The sequence below is a fragment of the Lissotriton helveticus genome, chromosome 5_1 (assembly GCF_964261635.1).
Source record: "Lissotriton helveticus chromosome 5_1, aLisHel1.1, whole genome shotgun sequence".
Taxonomy (NCBI): domain Eukaryota; kingdom Metazoa; phylum Chordata; class Amphibia; order Caudata; family Salamandridae; genus Lissotriton; species Lissotriton helveticus.
Window position 1 is genome coordinate 2,120,104,872 of NC_136065.1, and position 23,883 is coordinate 2,120,128,754.

The window sequence follows — 23,883 nt, forward strand, 5'->3', positions numbered from 1 at the left end:
GTAAAAGTGGCTAACTAGCCTTTCCCAAGTCTTGGTTTGGCCCAGATGTCCAGCCAGGGGGATGTCATGAGCTAAAGTTCGGAGGAACTCTCTGAAATTCTATGGCACTACCACTCTCCTGGTTGCTCCAGGATTGGGGTCTCTTGCCTCAGTGTACAGTATCCCTCTTCCCAATAAACTCTGTGAGTACCACTGACATCTGCCTTTGCTTCTGAAACAGCTTGTTGCCTCGGGCTTTCAAGATTGGGACAGTCTTGCTGCCCCTGGCACAGCTCTTCCCCCCCCAGAGGGTCCCCCTGGGCCAAAGAGTTCAACCTGGTATGGGCCAAGCTCCATTGGCTCAGTTCCCTCTGGGGTGTCAAAGTCCTCCTGAGGAGAGGGGTCCGGATCCTTTTCCTGAACAGAAGCTTGTTCCCCAGTCTTCTTACCTTTTCTCTTGGTAGGTTGGGCCATACTTTCAGGATCCAACACTACTTTTTCACCCTGCCTTTTGCTCTGTGCTCATGTTTTTACACACCATTTCAGGCATATCCAGCATTGCTGACTGGGTTTTTAGTTAAACCTCAGCCCAGGGTGAGGTTTCTAGCTCATTGCCAAGCAGACATGCAGCTGATAGCTTTAGAGAGACCACAACCTGTCTCAGGGCAGTACCAGCCCCCTCCCCAGTCTAATGTCACCATAGCCATTGCATGTCACCTGGTAACTGTGGAGAGACCACCACTAGTTTCAGGCCTGTAACCTCCCCCAAACCTAGTGTCAACCTAGTGTCGCCATTGCATGGTTAGTGGTAACACTGTCAGCATTGGTGACTGGATAAGTACGCCCAATCAAATATTGCTCAGGGGAACCAGTGTCCTTCACCATAGAAACACCAGCACCTGTATCCCTCAGAGCCTCTATCCTAGTTCCATTAATCCAAGGGTATTGTAAGTATTTCTTTAAGTTGGGTGGCCACACAGCTACAGTGGAAAACACAACATTCCCCTCTGAAACTAGAACTGCTTCAGTGTGCAACCTGATTTGCCCTGGCCACACTGTTGATCCCATCTGGAGACTTGCTACACCAGGAGTAGCTGTAGGACTAGGGACCTTCTTGCTAGGGCAAGCCATGCCTCCAGTTAAGTGTCCCAACTTCTTAGAGTTGCTACACCAGGCCATTGCAGATTCACAGTTCTTCCCCCCCCCCCCCATAGGGATGTGGAGTATAGGGGGTGCTTTGGGACCCAACCCCCGTGCAGGTTTTTGGGGCCTTTTAGAAGACTCAGACACTTTATCTTGGGGATTCTAACCACCTTTCCCCTGGGTAAGTTGCGACAAGATGAGTCCCCCACCGGCATCAGTCGGTGACCGGCGCCGCAGGGCTTGAAACTGGCATTTTAGGATGGTATTTCTGCCACACCAGATAAAGATCTCAAATACAATGACATGAGTCAACAAGCATTGGCATAGCCAATAGGTCTCGCCTTTGGGACCTTATAAGCGTTTAGTTATCCAGCACAATATCCTTGGTGCAGCAACATCAACTGTTGCATGGCTTAACACTTATAAGGTCCCAAAGGCGAGACCTATTGGCTATGCCAATGCTTGCTAAATGGGGATTCTACATGAAAGGGCGGGACTTGTGGCGCTCAGATTAGATAAGCGCTGAGGCCCTGGCAGTAAGCGCTATACAAAAGGCAGCCTCAAAACAATAACAATATGTACTGGATGTGTACATGTCATTGTGGCGATTCACCTAAAATGGGCCAACCGTATAGAAATCAAATTAGACTATGTTCTAGATATCACTGAAAAGTAAAATTAAGTTGCAAAAGGGTTCCGTAGTTCATGCTTTTAGTTGGACCTGCGCATCCAATAGTTCCTAAATGCAAAAATCTTCAGGGCATGCATGTGTTTATTTACAGAGCAGTCTAAAAATATGATGTGGACTTTTGTGAAATATACATTTCCAGCCAAGACGAAGAGCAACAGTACATACACAAGATCGTACATTATTTTGACGCCCTTACGTTTAAGATACAATGACGTTTAAGAGGGCTCGTGCACAGTGCCCATTGGGTGACACGGACTGTAGACAAACAAGTAGACTCCTTGTAGTTACTTTATGTCCTTACTGCTATTTTTTCATTGGCTTTCATGAATTCAGACAGTCCCGTAATAACCTTCGCTTCAGGCAGAAAATGGGGAGACGAAAGTGAAAATTGAAAAGAGGGAAAGTCTGGCTAAAACGAGTTGGAGAAAAAAAAGATTAAGAGGGAGAGAAACGAGAGATAAAGGAGGGACGGTGTGTAAAATATAAGGCAGAATAAAAGGAAGAATGGAGACGAGAGAACAAAAAAAGATGAGCGGCAGGAGTGAAAGTACAGGAGGCCAGCAGAGTGACGCGATCTGTGATGGGGGAGGGAATTGAAGCGTGGAGAGAGGCACACAAGGCTTAATGAGCCTTGACAGAAACCACAATTGGCACTGCGCGCAAGCTTGAGGCCAGCAAAAGCCTCTGGTAGCACTTTCAAAAGCAACTCACTGAATTTCTCGCAGAGCAGCTCATGCGATGGCTCAGCGAGACCTAAAAATGTTTAGTCGAAAAACTACTATGGGGTAGCTCTCTCCGAATCTGCACTAACTAGCGTGGAAAGAAAGAACCGGACAACAATGCACTGGGGCGGTGGATATATAGGTGCCACATGTAGCAAAGTGGGTTTCTGTTGCAGTGCCCACACTTTTTGCCTGGCTTGTGATGCAACTTTAGCTGCAGAGTGGAGAGTATGGGGTCCCTGATAATCAGGTTCCCAGTACCAATGCTCTTTCCCTAAAACTGTACCACGATTGGCATAACTTCAGACCTCCATTGTACCAAAACCTGGGGACTAAAAAGGGTCACTTAGGGACCCCTCACCAAGGCCATGCCACTGCAGCTTAAATGCCTTGGTGCAGTCAAAAACGACCAAGTCGACATGGCCCACTGTCTGGGTGTCATGTCCAGCAGCACTGCCCACGGCATAGGTAAATCGCCCCTCTAGGAGGCCTTACAAGCCCTAAGGCAGGGTGCACTATATCTCAGGTGTGGGCATATCTGCATGAGCAGATATGCCCCTACAATTTTTAAGTCTATTCCTTAATACTGTAAGTGCCGAGGAAGCCATTAAGAGTACATGGGCTGGAAACTCGACTTCCCCAGCACCATGATGGTTTCACTGAACCCAGGAGTGTTTAGTACCAAACAAACCCACACTGTTGCCAGTGTTGGCTTTATTCAAACATGTACTTAATAGGCACCTTAGATCTGCCCCTGAAAACTTAGCAGCCCTGGTGTGGTTTGACTAGCTTTCAGCAGCTTGCCACCACCTGATATGTTTCTGGACCCCTGTGGCCAGAAACAAAGCATATCCTGGGCAGAGGCGTCACACCTCTTCCCCCAGGATAGGCACAGTGCTCGAGATGGAAGTATCAAAGGCCTGCCATCTTTGTAATGCAACCCCAACCTCCACTTTTGGGCGGGAGAATCAGCAGGAAAACTTCATAATAGATGGGGTGTCTCCCTTTGCCAACCCCACCCTTAAGGCATTGAAGGCAAAGCACCATCTTGAAGATGGTGGGACTTATTCAATCAGAGCTAGGGCTATGCCTCCCTCCCATAGGAGGGGCACATAAAAGTGGGTGCAGACACACCAGGTAAGGAACAAATTGGTCCCTACCTGTTACTCTCCTGCAATGCCCCAACATCTAGTATTTAGGTGGCTCCCCAGACTCAGAAATCAGATTTACTACCTACGTAGACCCCAACTAACTTGGGCCCAGCCGTACAGGCCTGTCTGCAGCCCTGAAAAACCCTGCTGAAGAAAAGCAACTCTCCCCGCACACCAGAAACCGTCAGAACACTGGGAAGACTGCCTGCCTTTCAAAAAGACTTCTAACCCCCAATGAACAGCGAACTTGTCCAGTAGAATCCAACTGCAAAGAAAAAGAACTCTGTCCTGAGGACCCACAAACCAGTCTGTGGATCCACCTCTGAACGAGACGCTCATGGCCCTAGCCGAAGTGGCCTACCAGTCCTGAGAAGGTTCCCCAGCGCTTCTGAAGCAGAGTCGACCATGGGATGACCCTTGCTGGACTCAACGACTGCAGCCTTAACTTGGCGACTCCCCATGACTGCGATCTGCCCAGTAAGCGGTTTTCCAGAGCCCAAAGGACACCACTGCACCCAAAGCCCCAAGCCCTTGGGGAGCTTGGCCAACTGTCCCTACGTCACCTAGCATCTCTACTTACCTGGGCAGTTGTGGGTTTTCTTCATCCAGCCTCCTGGCTGGAGCCTGCAGTCTTTGTTCGAAACAGATCGCCTCAATTGAACAGCATTCAGCACCCAACAATGTTGGCACTCTATACCCGGCTGCCACGGTGTTGCTGTGGGAGCAAGTTCAGTGCTGCCTTGTACCCCCTCCGTGCTTACTTTAAATCCAGGAGATCGACCGTTGACCCCGCTTTACTAACCTGTAAGCAGCCCATCTTCAATCACACCCAGGCTCCATTGGTTAACATAGGGCGTCAGACCACAAATTACCTCTGCAACCGGCCACCCCTGTGCCGCTGGTGGTGCACCTTACGGCCCAACATGAACCTTGCCCGGTTTCACCTTAAACGCCAAAGATTGAATTTGTAAGTCATTTACTTACCTCTGAAACTACATTCTTGTTTTCCTCTCATAGGAGAACACTGCTTAACTGAAAAATGCATTGTATCCACTTTTTAAAGTCTAAAGTATTTTTCCTGAAAAGTGTACTTATCTTTTTGTGAACATCTTGGTCTTAAAATAAATCTTGAAAGAAGCTGCTTTTCCTAAAATTGGTGGGGGGGAAAATCGCCTTTTTGAGGAGAGTGTCCGTGTTTTACACTGCTCTGTGTTGAGCCCAGTGCTTCTCGCCCACTACCTCAAATTCAGCACCTTGGGCTTAAATTGAGACCTGTACACTTCTGGGGAACCTCTGGACTCTGCACGATATAACTACTTAGTGGTATACCATATACAGAGCCAGCTACCTACCCTGCGCACATCTCTTCTGGCACAGATGACACGGACAAACCCACGCGGAGCTACAAGATGCCACCTACCAGCATGTAGGGGTACTGCTTGCAAAATATTTCTGGATCTAATCTGACACCTGGGGAAAATTCTACGGTAAGGAATATGCAGCTAGTGGTCTCTATCAGATGTGCTAGCCTAATTGTGTGTCAGTGCAGACCATACTCGCATGAGTCTTTGTGCATGGCTGTGAGGTGCCAGGGACTTATTTTTCACCCTCAGACTCTGGGTCTGGATCAGAGAAGGACGCCTCCAAGCTGGGTGACAACTGGAGGGGGAGACTCTTCACACAGCACTGCCAGGCATTTGATCGCCGGACTACCGACCCCAGGTAGCAGCGGGGCACAGCGGACTGAGGCAGTCACTCCCTCCATCTACAGGGCATTTTTAAGCTGTTCGCGCCTCCCGCTCCACGGGAGACGCTTCACACAGGACTGCTGGGCATTTGATCGCCGGACTACCGACCCACAGGAAGCAGCAGGGCACGGCGGACTGAGGCAGCCACTCCTTCCATCTACGGGCCTATTTAATCAATCAGTGCCTACCGCCCCGCAGGACGCGCACGGGCACGCCCCGGGCCAAACCCGGGCCCGTCTGTGCCAGTCAGGGTCCGGAAGAGGCCGGGCTGGGCCAGGTTATTTGGTTTTATTCTGGATTACTGATCGCCATTTAGTGCATTTATTGTTAGCTGCGCCCTATTTCCACTTGTCATCTGCCGCTGTGCCTTAATTGCCTAGCACTTAATTTGGAGGGCGTCTTCCTCTACGGGGTGGTACAGATGGGGAAGAGAAAGACCCAGGCACCCTGTCCAGGGACTATAGCGGCCGCTAAATCCACTGTCACAACAATGGACGCTTTCCACTCGGTGGCCGCACTAGTCATTGACAAGGAAATCGAGATGTTCAATAGACGTTTATCCAGGTCACCTACAGGCACTCTACTTCCATTGAGTAACGATGGAAACAAGGGCTCTAAAGACTCCTCCTTGACGTTAGATGGTATCTCACTTCCTTTAGTTGTAGAAGGAGACATTCCTGTGGTAGAGCGGTCCCATGTTGCCACAGAGGGTGTAGGGGAACTATTGCATAGACCTCTATCCACCGAAGTGATAATTAACAAGCAGGTCACTTCTCATAGTGATACACCAGGATAGGGTGGTCCTATTGAAAAGAACCCGGTTATGCTCAATGAAGGCAATAATGGCCTGTCCATTTTGAAAGGTCTAAGGGACGATTGTAGTTCCATTGGGACAAGAAAAAGAAAGTGTGAAGCTATTGTTAATCAAGCAAAAACAAACAAACCCAATAATCCGTCATCACCAGCACCAGTCACAAGGGGCAGTCAGGTGGCAACTTTGCCCGTGGATATACGTCCCCTACTAGAATCTATGAAATCTTTATTAATTAACATACTGGAGGATAAATTGGCACCTATTGTGTCTAAACTAAAGGATATAGAGCAAAGTCTAGCAGCTCATATGAAGAGTGTACCACCGCCTGCCATTGCTGGGAATACTAACAATGGTCCAATCAGTTCAGACTCCACTGCAACGTCCCAACACCGCATAGCAGGTCAGGGCATTTCAACCCTCTCTAACACACAGAAATATGGCCTCAAATCATAAAGGGCAGGTAGCGGGTGGTTCTAGGGAGGGTTGGGTAAGGGATAGGACTCCTCCAGCTCCTCAACAGGCCCAGGCTCCTCGGCGCTTGGGCGACAATGCTGGTGATGTTGCGGGAAACCACTCTGCTGTCCCCCCAAACTGCACATCTATTAATTTACCCCCCCGAATAAAACACCTCTAGTGGTAATTTTAGGGAGCGTTCCACCTCTTCTTCGAGGCACTACTGAATTATTTAGCCAGCTTAAGAATAAGGTTACACACTGGCTTTCTGGCAACACCTCTGTAGGCCCGGCAGTAGACCGTAACATCCTAATGGTCCGCCGTGTGGGCTGGGTGGTACAAAAGGGGGTGGTGATGGACGGAGCATCTGAACCAATCAAACACTCGCACCCAGTCAACAGATCTGGATTTGGGGCTGGGAGGGCAACGCCAGAAAAACAGGGAAGGGGGACTGCATCATTATTAATTTCAATAATCGAATGATCGTTGAAAGAATATTTAGAGAATCTAGCACTGGCCAGTCCTATAGGGGCCCTAATATTCAGATTCTCCCTCTAGGCTTTTTTTTTACAATCCTGTGTTATTTCGCAATGATAACCCTTATGGCCATAACCACCGACACAGCCAGAATGAGAACACCGTGAGCCCCTACTTTACCCCACATATCCCAAGATATTCTACCTTAGAGGGGTGCCCCTTTTTGTCAATTCCTCAGGGGCCAAATAGATTCGCTGCCCTGTCAGGATTGGAAGACTGACTGAGTCCTAGTTCTGATTTGACCATTGCAACTCTGGACTCCGCTACCTACACCTTCTTTATAATGTAGGCAGCCCCCCCCCCCCCGCCCCCCAAGGGTGTATATCCCTGTGCCACCAGAGGTCCAACCAAATGTCCCCTTGGGCGACCCCCCAGAGACAGTATCACACAATATCATCTCCTGGAACATCGCAGGAGAGTTCCTTGATCCAACGTGAGTCCGGTTTATTAAGCAATTCCCAGTGATTTGTCTACAGGAGACTTGGATGGTAGAATGTAATCTATTCCTAGAGTGTTATAAAACTTTTTTGTCCCTGCATTGCCCTCTATGAGGGGTAGAACTAAGGGTGGCCTGGTTATCTATACAGCCTTAGCTCTGAAATGCCGAATAAAGGAAATCTGCTCCCCCTCCCAGATCTCCAAGCGGTTGTCTTAAAGCAAGGTAATGTAAATCTCTGCCTGATTAACTTTTATAATGCAGTGTACACTGCGGGGCCCTGCAAGATCACCTTACTGGGTGAATTTGTTCATCATTGCGGCTCTTTTCTTCACTGCCTTATGGTATTAGATGATTTTAACCTATGACCGTGTGGAGACCCGGCACTAACATGCACGGGAGAATTGGGTTGTGCAAAGACGGGGTCTTACATTTTGAGCACTCATTGCAGGGAGATGTACTTAATAACCTACTCAATGAGTTAGACTTGATCTCAGCCATGTCCATGGTAGACTACTCTAGAACACAGCCTGATCCTTCTTTTAAAGTCCATAATGGGGGCTCTTTTATAGATCATGTTCTTATTCCTACTGGCTTACAATCTTCTTTCTTGGAGTTTAAAATAAGAAGTAGCATTTTTAGCGAATAAGCCGGTGTGTGTACGTCTCGGCGGAGATTTACTGATTCAACAAGGGAAGAAAACAGCGCCTGGCGTGATGAAACTCACGGACGGCAGGCGCCGAATAAGTGGTCCCAGGTGGACCCCGTAACATTTTATGATAATATCCGGGAATCTTGTGCCCCTGATTTAGCAGTATGTGTGTCCCATGACTCCTCCCCTGAGAATGTACTCAATGCCTTTGAGGCTATTGTCAATAAGGCGGGAACCTTGCTGTCTACCCGCTCCAAACAACCATCGCTCAGAGACCCCAAGTGGTTTGACAGTTTATGTTCAAGAGCGGCGAGAGAGCTAAAGGTGGGACTGAGGTCTATCCCAAGAGATCAATCTCGAATTAGGCTTCTCCTTATAAACTATAAAAGGGCCCTGGCAACTCGGAAATCTGAAATAAAGGACACCAAGTGGAAAGAACTCCTCGAACCAGACACGCTAGGTAATAGCTCTACATTTTGGGGAATAATTAATAAACCCCTCTTTGAAAGGGAAGGGGTGGACGTCATTGGCACAACTATCACTGAAGATAACTGGGTACATCACTTTGGGTCTATATTTAAGTGCACCACGTCAAAGATAAACCCCAAATTGGGAGGAAGTAATGAAACACTGCCCCCGTTCATGCTGTGCGAGGTCGAGAAAGGCATCTCTGGCCTGACCTGTAACAAGGCTCCAGGCCCAGATGGCTTGCCCCCAGACCTCTTTAAATCAACCATGCCCCTCTGGACCCCGGTCCCGACAGCAGTGCTTAATGCAGCGGTTGTGGAAGGCTGCCCAGAATCGCGGGGAACCTCCACGATCGTTCCAGTTTTCAAGAAGGGAGATCGTAATAGCACTAGTTGCTATAGACCGATCTCCCTTATGGATTCTGTTGTCAAGGTAGTGGGAGGAGTAGTCCTGAACAGACTGTCCACTTGGGCCAAAGAAAATAGAGTCATCTCTGATATTCAGTAAGGGTTTCGCCCGGGGCATTCTACCTTGGCACAATGCCTCAATCTGTATATGATCCTCGGGAAGTACACTGTCGCCCATAAGGGTGCCATCTACATGGCGTTCATGGATCTTACCTCGGCATTTGACTGTCAATCGGGGGAAATTGTGGCAGTCCATGGACGCCATGGAGGTGGATGTCACTCTAGTCAACTTCCTGAGGTATCTACACGAGGACACCAGGGCGAATATTAGTTTCTCACAGGATCTTGGAGTATCAAGAGATTTTACGGTTACTCGGGGAGTAAGGCAAGGATGCATTTTAGTGCCCTTTCTTTTTAATCTATATATTAACGAGCTAGATAAGTCGCTGATCAAAACTGGGGCGGATTTCCCATACGTAGGGCAAAGGGGTCTTCCCGTCCTTTACGCGGTCCTTCTGGCTAGAACCGCAAGAGGCCTGCAATCTTTACTGAATGCATTTCGCAGCTTCATGGCCGATGGCGATCTAGCCATAAATAACTCCAAATCATACATACTATAGGTTTTTGACCAGCCCAAAGCGAAATTATCCCTTCATGATAAATAACGGAAAAGTGCCCATAACCACAACTTTTTCCTACCTGGGAGTCCTGTTCGATGTACATCTAAATTGGGGCGCTTTGGTTGAGAGAAAAAGAGGGGTGATCACACGGGCAAATGCCGCGATCTTCAGTTTTGCAAGCAAAATGGGCAAGCGCCCAGTTGCTGCAATACTGAAGATATACCAGGCAAAAAGCATTGCAATCGGTAGCTACGGCAGTGAGCTATGGGGATATGTGGCAGCAAAGGGCATCCAGGTGGCGGAGCATAACTTTCTAAAACAATTATTGGGAGTACCAAAGGGAACTTCAAACTTAATCATCCATGAAGAAACCGGGCTCCCATTTATTGGTGACACCTTAGCCATGCGCCCTTTGCTTTTTTGGCTTAATTGCTGGCTAAACAAAGACCTTATTCTTAATCACCAGCTACTTAAAGAGGCCCTTACCTTGGATAACATGCTTAATATCCCCTGGCTAAAATATTTAAAAACCTGCTTTAATGATATGAGACGCCTGGACCTTTTCTCAAGCCCTGACACAATCACTACCGGGGACGTGCCTTATGTTAAAAAGACTCTCTCTCTATGGCAAAAATTTAACAGAGATGGGGCAGAACTGGTAAAATCCAGCGTACGCAATTTTATGTTACTTAAAACTGTTCCTTCGCTGGACCCATATCTTACATGGCCCCTCTCTTCCCACGAGCAGTTCTTGTTAACTAGGTTCAGGTTTAATTACTACCACCTCCTACTTGCTATTCCAAAGGGAAGCCATAGAGGGCAGATATTGTCTCCCTGTGGCTGCGATGTTTCATCTCCACAGGATATGACGCATTTGATGTTTTTTTGCCACTATTATGATGCCCCCCGGAGGTTTTTCTTAAACCCTTTATTAAAAAAGATGAATTTTACCCAGGTTTGTCCGGCCCTTTGCTTCTTGCAAATGCGGAGGCCAGAAAGTACTTTATTTGTGGTTGCTTTTTAGGGCTCGGACTCCTTCCCAGTGAAACTGGGAGGAGTTTGAGAACTAATGTTAAAGGAGAAAAAAAAGAAGTATCTCTAGGGCCTTGGAGAGAGAAATTCCAGACATTCCTTAGCGTTTTCTGGCATCTGGTCAGTGATTCGTCTTCCCTGTGCTGTGTATGTAGTAGCCTTGAAGTGATAGGCTGTAAGTAATGTACGCGTGCCCGATGTGGCATTTTGTGTGCGAGAGCGAGCATGGCAGAGTGATTAATCTTAATTACGAGCTGTCAGAGTGCCCGTGTAATGCAAGCCAGATGATGCGAACGCGTTCACAGCGGTGAGCGCGTTCAATGTTAAATGACGAGAGGCAGCAGGCGAGGCTCACAGAAGATGACTCATACATGCTCGTCCACACTGTAGTTCTTGTTTTAAGTTGCTACGGGGTGTCTTTTTTCTGCCTCTGCGTGACAGTCTGTAAGAATAATGAGCGATGGTGTGCTGACTGTTTAGCATTGCGTGGTGTACTTTTTGCCGGGTTTATTTATTTATGCATTTGTATATAGCGCGGACTTTACCCATCCACCCCGACCTTCTAGCCTTCTCATTAATCCCCTGCTCCAATTCCTGCGTCTTTCTGGCCTCCTCTCCGCGTATCCACAGATTGCACCTTGCATCTCCGCAGTCTGCACCGCCACCGTACATCAGCCGGCACTTTTCAACATCCCTTCAGCTTCCTTCCTGTAACCAGGCACCCTTCTTCCTGCCTCGGCTCCCTCCTTCCTGCATCCCTTCAGCCTCCTCCTTGCGTCCTTATCCCCTTCTTCCTGCCGCCTCGCACCCGCCTTCCTGCATCCCTGAAGAGGCATTCCTGCATTCAGCACTCTTCTTTTGTGCACGCTTCCTTCTTCCTGTATCTTTTCACGACCCTGGCTCCACTGTCTCACCCCCAGACCCACGCGGCACTCTCGGCTTCAATTCTGTGTATCCCCTGCCCCCCCACCCCCCCACCCCCCCACACCCTCCCCCGCCAGCCCAGCTCCCAGTGTCGCAGTTTCATCTGCGCCAGTGTCGCCAGATCCCCATCATCCCCGGCACACACACACAGATGCCGCGCGCCATCACCGCGAGCCTGCAGTGTCGCAGCACTGCCCCTCATCAACAAACCACCTGCACCTGCCGAGGGGCAGTAACAGCACCCACCATGCACGGGGGGGGGGGGGTACCCCGCAAGACTCGCCATCTCCGTCGCGCGACAATTGTTTATTGTGCTTCCACCTCAATGGTGCTCCTTCGGGACTACAAAGTCCTATTCCAGCCCACTCCAGATGGGCCTTGGGCGAGATGCCTCCCGTTTACAAATCGCGACATGTAAATATAGAGTGTGCGGGGTAGCAGGCCGTGCTGTCTATTGTATTTATTTATTTATTTATTTTATTTATTCAAAGTTTTATATAGCGCGAACAGGATCCTTACAGATATCAGAGCGCTTTACAAAGACAGGGTAGGGGCAGTAGGAGTCAACAGAGATAATGGGAACAGCATAATAGTCAATAGCATGGTAATAACAAGGTTAATAAAAACATACATAAAACCAATCCATATACAGTCAGATAAGGAAGTAATATAGGACAGCACAGGTCATTGATCCCACTACAGAGGTGTACAGGTGAATCAGTAAACCAACGTGTATCACATCTTGGTCGGTAGTAAGAGAGTAGCGTAGTGACGCCCCCAACAAGTAGAGTATAGTGCCAGGGGATATTGCGCAGTGATACAAGCAATGAAGAGTCTCTGAACCAGCATCTATAACGATCAGGAGATCTTGGCCAGAAGGATGGTTTTCACCTCTTTCTTGAAGAGTGAAGTGGAGGGGATCAGCCTGATTTCAGGAGGGAGCGCATTCCAGATCCTGGGTGCCATTCCTGAGAAGGAGCGCTTGTAGGTTTTCACTTTCCGGAATCTACGAGGTTTCAGGAGTAGATTATTTGTACTCCTATTGGATCTCGAACCTCCTGATATAGACAGCTTTTGAGCGAGGTAGTTGGGTGCCTTGTGGTGCACGGCCGCGTGTGTCATAACTGCAATTTTTAGATGTATTCTGGCCTCAAAAGGCAGCCATTTTAGAGTCTTTAGGTCTGGGGATATGTGCGAATGCTTTCTAGAGCCAGTAATGAGTCTCGCGGCAGCGTTCAGGGAGGCTCTTAAGGGTGCTGTTGTGGCTAGTGGGAGACCGCTGAGGGCCGCAATTCCGTAGTCTATTCTAGGGATGACTAAAGCTTGTACAGCAGTTTGGAAGTCTTTGGCCGGGAGAAAGGGTTTAATTTTCCTCAGCGTGTTAATTTGAAAATTAGCTGCTTTTGTGGCTTTGCTGACGTGTTGCTGCATGTTGAGCTTGGCGTCGAGTGTGATGCCTAGGGATTTCGCCGAGTCCACAATGGTAGGTTGGACATTGAGTGCTGTTAGGTTGTTGAGCCAGGTTTGGGTGGTGGAGATTTTCGCCGGGGGTGTGATGAGTAGGAACTCAGTTTTCAGAGCATTTAGTTTGAGGTGATTATCGGCCAGCCAAGATTGGGTGTTAATAAGCGTGGAATTCAGATGGTTGATATCTTCCGGGGATTGTAACTTTAGATAGAGTTGTGTGTCATCGGCGTACATATGGAATTGAACATTGGATGCTTGAAGCAAGGTGGCGAGCGGTTCCATAACGAGGTTGAACAGTGTAGGGGAGAGGGTGGACCCTTGTGGGACACCTAGGTCTGCAGGCACAGGTGTAGATAGCACATTGTCGATCTTGAACCTCTGAGACCGATTGTGAAGGAAAGACGAAAACCACTTGAGAACAGTTCCCGATAGCCCCATTCTAGTACTTAGCAGCTCCAGCAAGTTCTCATGTTTGACCGTGTCAAATGCTGACGAGAGGTCAAGAAGGATGAGGAGGCAGGACTCATTGCGATCCAGAATTTGGAGGGCGTCATCAATTATGTGTGTCATAGCTGTTTCCGTGCTATGTTTCGCTCTGAAGCCTGATTGATGAGGGTTGAGGAGGTCAAATTGATCAATGTGTTTTGTTAGTTGGAGTTGGACACATTTCTCCAGCAGTTTGGCCAGGGTGGGGATATTGGTGATGGGCCGATAGTTGTTTAGGTCAGACGGATCAGCTGTAGGTTTCTTGAGTATGGGCGTGACTTGCCCCACCTTAAGGGAGTCTGGAATGTGGCCTTGTTGCAGAGAGCTGTTGATGATCTTGGTCCAGAGAGGGAGGAGCAAGGGGATAAAGTCTTTTACAGCATTAGCAGGTAGGGGGTCTGTGAGGTGATTAGAGGGCTTCAAGGTGCAGAGCAGTTTGTATATTGCTTCTTCTGAATAGGTATCGAAGTACTGCCAGGATGCCTTGTTTTTAGGTTGAGTGTCTGCCATTCTGGTGTGGCTGGGGTATCGGCTTACATCTATGATGAGGTCATTTTTTATGTTGTCAGTCTTTAGTTTGAAGAAAGCAGAGAAGGCTTCACAGTGTGGGGTGTCGTTTGTTGAGCTGTTTGATTGTGTGGGTTGTGCCTTTGTTTGGGTCTTGATTAGCTCGAACAGCTTTCTTGGCCTGTTCTTCGCTTGGTCCAACTGGCGGCTGAAGAAGTCCGACTTTGTGCGCTTTATTTTCCTAAAGTAGGCATTTCTCTTGTTCTTAAGCTTTTTGAGATGCAGCGCTGAAGGGTCCGATCTCCAGGTGCGCTCTGCCATTCGCATATTACGCCTTTCATCATTGAGTCTGTCATCGTACCAGGGGTTAGAGATTTTGGTGGAGACTCTCTTCAGTTGCAGAGGGGCGACTTCATTGACTATTGTGTTCATAGAGTCAAGGTAGTGGTCAGTCAGTGATTGAACATCTGAGGCCCCTGAAGGGGGAAGGAGGAGGGTGCCGATGTGGGGAGGTAGGGTAGAGGGATTCAGATTCTTCAAATCCCTTTTCCATGCTTTGGTTTTGATTGGTTGAGTAGGGTTAGGTTTAACTTTTTCGTTGATAAAGAAGGTGATAATGTGGTGATCTGACCAATCGCAGGGTAGAATCGCCTCCAGTTGAATAGCGTTCTCTTTGGCAATGATGAGATCGAGTATCGCGCCTTTGTCGTGTGTTGGTTTATCGCATAATTGGGTGAGGTCAAGCGCATTGAGGAAAGTTTTGAGACTATTCACCACGGTGTCTTTCTGATCGTTCCAATGGAGATTGAAGTCACCCAGGTAGACTTGATTGGTCTGCCGACCGGCATTGGAAGTGATCAGGTCCATGAATTGTTGAGTGAATATGAGATTGTCACCAGGCGGGTGATAGATGAGATGTAAAGCACAGACTTGTTTGCCCTCACTGGTGATGTCGAGGCAGAGGAGTTCATAGGAGGAAAGGGAGGGGGAGGTGACTTGAGTAACAGAGAGGTTGCTCCTAAAAATGCATGCAATTCCCCCGCCCGTCTTGCCAGGAGACCTGTCCAGCCTGATGATGTGATAATTGGGGGGGACTAGTATGTCCATAATCGGGGTAGAGGCTTCAGTGAGCCACGTTTCCGTTAGAATGGCTAGGTCCAGATCCCTATCTGAGACGAGATCCGCGATGTCGGAGGAATGTCTCTGGGCCGATCTGCAGTTTAGTAGGATGCATTTGAGTTTGGGAGAGAGAAGGGTGGTCGAGCTTTCTAGTGTGAGGGGAACTTTTCTGAGGTTGTTAGGGACGGAGCCTCTGTTGTTGAGTGTTGGGGGCCTTAGAGGGTTTGTAAGAATTGTGGGTATGGGGATGTGTGAGTTGGAAAAGTCTTTTACCGGACCTGGGCCATAAGAGCGTAGGAGAGAGCATAAGTCGCGGTCCGACAAGGAGTTGAGAACACGACGGGGGCGGTGGGAATTATTGCGCACGGGGATAGTAGGCCATTGCTGGTGTCGTCGGGGGCGAGGGATAGTAGGCCATTGCTGGTGTCGTCGGGGGCGAGGGTATGCAGGGAGTGTGCGTCGTTTATAGGGTAGTGGGATGGTGGGAGGTAGACTGGGCTGTGAGGAGAGAAGGTCTTTGATTGCGTGGATGTCTTTTTTGATTTGTAAGATTTCCTCTTTGACTTGTTGGAGGGTGGATAAAGTCAGGTCATGAGGGTCATTGGGGAAGGTGTTGGTGGAGAGAGCCGTTGGTGAGTGGTTGAGTAGTGAGCTGGTGAGCAGGCTGGGTATCGGGGGGGGGGGTATACTAGTGTTGTTGAGGGGTTCCACGGAGCTAATGGGTGGGATGGTATTCCAGGAGTGGGCGTGTTTGTGGGCGAGGGGTGTGGGTGATGTAGGTGCGACAGGCGGTGGGTGAGAGGCATAGGTAGTGACTTCAGTGGGAGACGGTGCCGGTGAGTAGAATAGTGAGTGAAGGCTGAGGACAGTGGGGGAGACAGGAGGGTAGTGAGGGCTGAGAATAGGAGGTGGGAGAGAGGGGGATGCTAGGGTAAGGGAGGAGGTATGTTCTGTATCTTTTGTTGGGAGGGAGATAGAGTTGTGAGTGGGAGTGGTGAGGGAGCAGGGAAGGGAGAGGTGTCTGCCGTGGGGGAGATGGGGAGGATGGGTGGATAAACTCCGAGTGATGGTGTGTGCAGATGTAGACGTGTTGTGGGCGGGAGTTGTTGTGTCAAGTGAGAGAGACTCGTGGGTGGGAGTGTGAAGGGAGATGGGGAGGGAGAGGTGTCTGTCGTGGAGGGGATGGGAGGGGGGGGTGGATAAACTTTGGGCGGTGGCTTGTTCAGATGATGGTGTGTTGTGGGTGGGGGATGTTCTGTCCGGGGGGGAGGGATGGAGGGGATATGGGTGGGGGTAAGAAGGGTAGAGGGGTTGCTAGTATGTGCGGTGGAGTTATTTGTGACTGTTCTTGGGGAGTGGGGGGCGTTAACAACAGGTGGGCCATTTACTGGGGTGCTAGGGGTAGAAGTGTAGTAGGTGGTGGCTGCGACGTCAGGGGTGATAGTGCCCGCGGAGTTCTGAGTGGGGGTCCGCAGCTTGGAGAGGTGCTCTTTGAACTTGGGGAACAGGTTGTCTAGTAATTCCAGGTTCTTGTCCGTGGATTGGATTAGGACAATCCCGTTATTGTAGATGGTAATGGTAGACCTGCCCGGGAAGAGGTGGGAAGGTGTGATGGTGAGACTTAGGCCATGAGTTGTTTTCCTGGTGGTGGAGACTGTGAGTAGGGATAGGAAAGTTTTCCTCCATTGGGCTCTGCGTGAGGTGTGGAAGATGATATCAGTATTCAGGGCTCCATTGCCCAGTGAGAAGTAAGTGTCAGCAAAGGGTGTTTCTGGGTGTGACCTCAGGAAGTTGTGTTTAAAACGTTTAGTGGCATTTTTGGAGAGAGGAGTGGAGGGGTAGTTAATTCTAAAGGTGTTCTTGCCGTTGAGCTCCATTTTATAGAGGCTGTGGTGATGGGGGTAGGAAATAGGCCGATAGTACAAACTGTCAGCCGCTAGTTACAGGGCCAAGGAAGACACTAGTGAGTGTCACTAGTGATAGCCTATAATATAAATAATATACTGGAATAAAATAGAATACCTATGCAGGCAGTAAAATACCTGAATCAAAAGTGACAGTAGTGTGTAGTCAAACATATGTGAGGTACATGTGCCAGTAACAAAAAAAACAATTACAAACAGCAGTCAAATGCAGAAAAAAAGTATTCACATTCAGTGCATTACAAATGTTCAAAATAAAGCTAGGGGTGTAAGTGTAAGAACCAAATAAATGAGGTAGCGAACAGTGAATGATAGGGATAAAGGTGAGATAGGTGCAGGTGCAGCATGAGGTAGCGTTTGGTGCCGCACCGGTGAGGGAAAAGTGAGATGGGTGCAGTTTACTCAGAGTGTATAGAGTACTAGTAGAGGTATAAAGCTGCAATATAGAGCAGTCACTTAATCGCACGAAGATACATATACACTACAAATACAAATACTAGTATAATACTAACAGAGTCAGGGTGCAGACAGAGGCTGCTTGAGTCATAAATGACACTAGTGAGCATCCAAAAGAAATATGAGGTAGCGATCGGTGCCATACCTGTGAGGAGAAAGTGACATAGGTGCGGGGTACAAAAATTCTACAAAGTACAGGTAGGAGTACAGTATTGCAATAAGGGGCAGATACTTAATCACACATATCACACATATATGAGGTAGTAATCGGTTGTATAAAATACCATTAAATATATGATACTGCAATAAAAGGTAGACACTAAGTCACAAGATAATTAGACGTGGCGCTCTGTACAGTCTTGGATGGGTACGAATGGCCTGTTCTTAGGTTATGTACAACTGGTGGGAAAGACTAGTCCGTGATGGCCGCCAGAGCGAGGGAGAGACTGGACCAAGATGGCCACCAAATAGGGGAGATCGAGATGGTAGTCCTCTTTTGTTGTTGTTCCTTTTAGAGCAGGGGAGGGTGGTTTCATTTCCTGTATGAGCCAGCCCAATTCCTAGCTTACTGGGAGGGAGTCTTATCTCTCTTTTGCAGATTCCTGACCGCTTAGGTAATAGGCCTCATGGTCAGTTGTTAGGCTGGAGGGCGATTTATGGCTCCAGTTTATGGCCCCCAGTCATATTGACCAATGGTGAGTGAGGAGACTGCAAAGCCCGCGAAAATGTAAAGCTTACAGTGCATTCCGGGCATAAAATGGAAGATCAGCCTGAATGTTTGAATTAACAACTTTGCTTGTAAAGTTCCAGGCAGAAAGTGAGAGAAACTGTGAGATAGCTTAGCTTAATTACCTTCTGGTCGTCAAGCTGCCCAAGGCTGTAAGAAGTCCTTTACAAGTCAGGCACCTCCAGCGTAGAGCTGCGCGGTGGGCACCCAAACACGTAAGCAGGGCACACCGGAGACGCTCTAGAAGTCGCTTGCGCCGTTTTTAATGATGATCAACCGGGAGTGGGGGAAGGGCGGCATCCAGCTATCATCTTGCTGGGTCGGGCCGCTTCAAATCCCTTCCGCTTGCCCCCCTCTCCGCCCGTTTCAGTGATGTATATTGTGGTGGGGTGAAGGTGGGGCATGAACTCACCGTTGCAGCAGTGGTGTCTCCTCTCCGTGATCCAGCCCCCGGGCCGAGGCTACAAACAGCCCAGATAGCCGGGACCCACCGATCCAGGCATGCCAGGAGAGGCACACCGACCGTCCAGCTCCGCCATCCCGGCCCCCGGTAGACAGACCTCTCTGCCACGAAACAGCGCGGGTCCCCGGGTAGGGCGGGGGACAGAAGCGTGCAGCAGTCCGTCAGGCAGGAGCCTCCCGGGCGTCTCAGGCGTTCACAGCACTGATCGAGCCTAGGTGCAGGACCCCTCCAGTCGGCGCGTGTGGCGGAGACCCCAGGCTGGTCGGGCAGCTCCGGTGGCAGTGAGCAGCCCAACTGCAGGCGGAGAATGCAGGCAGCCAGTGGCAGGCGGTGGCGAACGCAGTCAGGCAGATCCTCTCCCCAACCATGCGGGAGTTGGGCTCCGTTGGTAGGTGCTTCCCGACTTCAGCAGCAGTGCCCCGGACTCAGGTACCTGCCCCTCTAGTCCGGAGAAGGCTCGTTGCGGACACCGGTGGCAGGGGTCAGTTGATCTTCACTTCAGCACTTCAGATAGCACTTCAGGCGTCTGCCATGAATCCTGTCCACTTCACCAAGATGTCCCGTAGGCAATCAGTTTTATTCCGCTCGCTCCACCACATCCAAGCCGGGCTCTAGGCAGCAGACATCCTTATCGTCAGCGGGGGGAAGGCGGGAGCGGCTCGGTCCTCTCCAGTGAGTCTCTGCTTCCAGGCAAGTCGGGGATCAGCAGCAGTTTTCCGGTGCAGATATCTCGGCAGGCAGGTAAGCAATCCAGTTACTTATTCCAGTTACTTGATCCAGTTACTTTTGTGTAGCTTTGCACGATGCCGCTCTGCGCTATCGGGGGTAGTACCTGAGAAAGTGATCCCCAGCACAGGAGCTCTTACCGAGAGCTCCTACTCGGCGGCCATCTTGGCTGAACTGTATGCGCCACAGTGAAGTGCATGCGCCCTAGGGGAGCCAACACCGGCCTTTGTGCGGAACATTGGGGGGCGGGGGGCAGAAGATTACCATCCCCTCTAGCCTCCAACGCGCCACCTGCACAGTCAGGACACTGCCAGGCTAGAACGGCAGAGCCGGTATGTGCTTGTGCCTGGATTGACTGCACTGGGCACATGAACTATGTGCAATGTCTTCGGGTGGGAGGCAGTGAAGGAGTTAAATCTATGTGCAAAACTAACTGGTGAGGTGGGCTACAAGGCTACTTCCTTCCATCCCAAGATAGACCACTGGGCACAAAACAGACACAGGCCCTCAAGCAAAACGGTGGCACACAGGAATGTCGAAAGGTTCACCAGTCCTGTAAAAAAGTATGTTTCATTCCGCTGTTGACAGGGCAGGGGTGCGAGCAGCCAATGAGCACACGTTTCCCCTGTGTGCTCTCTAAGGGAGTTTGGCATGTCTGCATGAGCATGAGCACGCACCTCCACCTCACAGCAGGGCACGCCAACCTTCATCCTCAGAGAGCAGCAGAGCAGATGCGAGTGTGGCAGGCCAGGCAGCCCTGCAGGCAGTGAGAGAAGTCGGGCCCCGCTTTGGACGTACATTGCCCCACTTCCTCTAGACATGTAGCCCTCTCCCACCCACCCGAAAGAATATAAACACATCTAAAGACGCCGGACAGGGAACCTTTCCAGTCCAAATGCAATAGATTCGTTAGAGTTTGGGGCGATTGGTACCATAACCATTGGCGTGTTGATGTGAGCTACTATGAGGCGATTATTTGAGATTGTTGTTTTCTAGATCGTCGTATGAATGTTTAAACCATTACAACGCCTAGAAGCAGTCCCGTTTTAAGTAAAAACGCAAAAGCTCTGCAATATAGTGTAATGTCGTAAAACATAGGCATGACGTGGGGTACGTAGTCCACCATAACAAAACACATGATGGCATGTCAGCATGATACGACATACCATAGCATCGCATGACACGACTTAGCAGGGCACATCAAGGCACGACCACAAAACATAGAAACACATGACATAGAAAAATAACACTGAGTATCATAACTTCAAACATTACAACAATAGTTAAAGTGACATAACAAAGCACAACATACCAGTACCACATAACACAGAACAGCATACTACCAGTGGCTGTGGGTGTCCAGGGGTGCAGCAGGTGCAGTGACACCGGGGCCTCGAGGGTCTCCCTTAACCCAGACAGTGCTGTATTTTACTACGAGTGGCGGTGGAAGTCCAGGGGTGCAGCAGGTGCAGTGACACCGGGGCCTCAAGGGTCTCACTTAATTTAGACAGTGCTGTATTTTACTACCAGTGGCTGTGAGGGTGCAGCAGGTGCAGTGACACCGGGGCCTCGAGTGTCTCCCTTAACCCCGACAGTGCTGTATTTTACTACCAGTGGCTGTGGGTGTCCAGGGGTGCAGCAGGTGCAGTGACACCGGGGCCTCGAGGGTCTCCCTTAACCCAGACAGTCCTGTATTTTACTACCAGTGGCTGTGAGGGTGCAGCAGGTGCAGTGACACCAGGGCCTCGAGGGTCTCCCTTAACCCAGACAGAGTAGTGAGTGCAGAGTAGTGAGTAGTGAGTGCAGAGTAGTGAGTAGTGAGTGTAGAGTAGTGAGTGCAGAGTAGTGAGTAGAGTAGTGAGTAGAGTAGTGAGTGCAGAGTAGTGAGTAGTGAGTAGAGTAGTGAGTAGAGTAGTGAGTAGTGTGTAGAGTAGTGAGTAGTGAGTGTAATAGTGAGTAGTGAGTAGAGTAGTGAGTAGAGTAGTGAGTAGAGTAGTGAGTGCAGAGTAGTGAGTAGTGAGTAGAGTAGAGTAGTGAGTAGGACATCACAGGCAGCAGCTGTGCAAGCTTCTTACACTCACAAGGAGACCACAGGCAGCTGAGTTGCAAGCTTCTCCCACTCACAAGAAGGACATCACAAACAGCAGCGGTGCAAGCTTCTCACACTCACAAGAACGACATCACAGGCAGCAGCAGTGCAAGCTTCTTACACTCACAAGGAGACCACAGGCAGCAGCGGTGCAAGCTTCTCACACTCACAAGAAGGAAATCACAGGCAGCAGCTGTGCAAGCTTCTTACACTCACAAGGAGACCACAGGCAGCTGAGGTGCAAGCTTCTCCCACTCACAAGAAGGACATCACAAGCAGCAGCGGTGCAAGCTTCTCACACTCACAAGAACGACATCACAGCCAGCAGCAGTGCAAGCTTCTTACACTCACAAGGAGACGACAGGCAGCAGAGGTGCAAGCTTCTCACACTCGCAAGAACGACATCACAAGCAGCAGTGGTGCAAGCTGCCCTTACACACTCACAGCAGGTCCGGTGCCAAGGCAGCAGCAGCAACAGAGCAAGAGTCCCTTACAAAGAACAGGCACAGCACAGAGATGCACAATGCAATCTTCTCATACTCCCAGGCAGCAGCGGTGCAAGCTTCTCACACTCACACGAAGGACATTACAGGCAGCAGCTGTGCAAGCTTCTTACACTCACAAGGAGACCACAGGCAGCAGCGGTGCAAGCTTCTCACACTCACAAGAAGGAAATCACAGGCAGCAGCTGTGCAAGCTTCTTACACTCACAAGGAGACCACAGGCAGCTGAGGTGCAAGCTTCTCCCACTCACAAGAAGGACATCACAAGCAGCAGCGGTGCAAGCTTCTCACACTCACAAGAACGACATCACAGCCAGCAGCAGTGCAAGCTTCTTACACTCACAAGGAGACGACAGGCAGCAGAGGTGCAAGCTTCTCACACTCGCAAGAACGACATCACAAGCAGCAGTGGTGCAAGCTGCCCTTACACACTCACAGCAGGTCCGGTGCCAAGGCAGCAGCAGCAACAGAGCAAGAGTCCCTTACAAAGAACAGGCACAGCACAGAGATGCACAATGCAATCTTCTCATACTCCCAGGCAGCAGCGGTGCAAGCTTCTCACACTCACACGAAGGACATTACAGGCAGCAGCTGTGCAAGCTTCTTACACTCACAAGGATACCACAGGCAGCTGAGGCGCAAGCCTTTCCCACTCACAAGAAGGACATCACAAGCAGCAGCGGTGCAAACTTCTCACACTCACAAGAACGACATCACAGGCAGCAGCAGTGCAAGCTTCTTACACTCACAAGAAGGACATCACAGGCAGCAGCAGTGCAAGCTTCTTACACTCACAAGGAGACCACAGGCAGCAGAGGTGCAAGCTTCTCACACTCACAAGAAGGACATCACAGGCAGTAACGGTGCAATATTCTCACACTCACAAGGAGATAACTGGCAGTATACACCACATGAACACACTCCATAACACATAGCAACAATACATTGGCATTTACAATGCCATTAGCTCAAACTCAAATAAATCCGAGCCCGATTGCATTTCTAATGCTTGTTTAAAATCTGTACTGAGACGGAGAAAAAGCCTTCCGAATGAATGGTCTCCCGCACTGTGGTTACTGTATCAACTAATCTTTATTTTCGAGTTTGTACATATTATAGGGAAAGTTTTTTAACATGTTTTGTATTATATGTGAATGAACTATTTTAATATTTGTCCGAGATTAATGTATATGTTTGTTAAACTAATTTGCCCCTTTTATTGCTTTAACACTGCTTTTATGGTTTTCTTACTGTAAAACCGAATTAAGTATTTTTTTGAAACTGGAGGGGCCTGGCATCCCAGGACTAGCCTCTACCACGAAGCAGTGTTCCCTGAAGCTGCCAGGATGTCTAACTTTTGCCTCAGCCTATGTGCGCACCTACGCCGGTGTCAACACAGAAGAGACTTCTCCAGGCAGGTGAGACAGTCCTCACATATGGTGTGTTCAGGAGAGAGACATGCAATGCACAGCGCATGGTGGTTTGTCCATGGGAATTTAGAGTGGAACAGGGGGCAGCACTGGCAGGGTGTCCTTTACATTACAGTGCATGCATTCTTCATGACTAACTTTTCAAAGTGAGGGGCATAAGAGACCTCGAGAGGACCAGAGGCCGCTGTGGTCAGGCATCAGTGGGAGGCCA

General features: G+C 49.4%; 1 protein-coding gene across 6 annotated transcripts in view; it reads right to left on the reverse strand.

The window, feature by feature from the left end:
* PRRC2B (proline rich coiled-coil 2B) overlaps nt 1–23,883 on the reverse strand; it is a 549,871-nt gene that overhangs the window by 312,921 nt on the left and 213,067 nt on the right. The window lies entirely within an intron of this gene.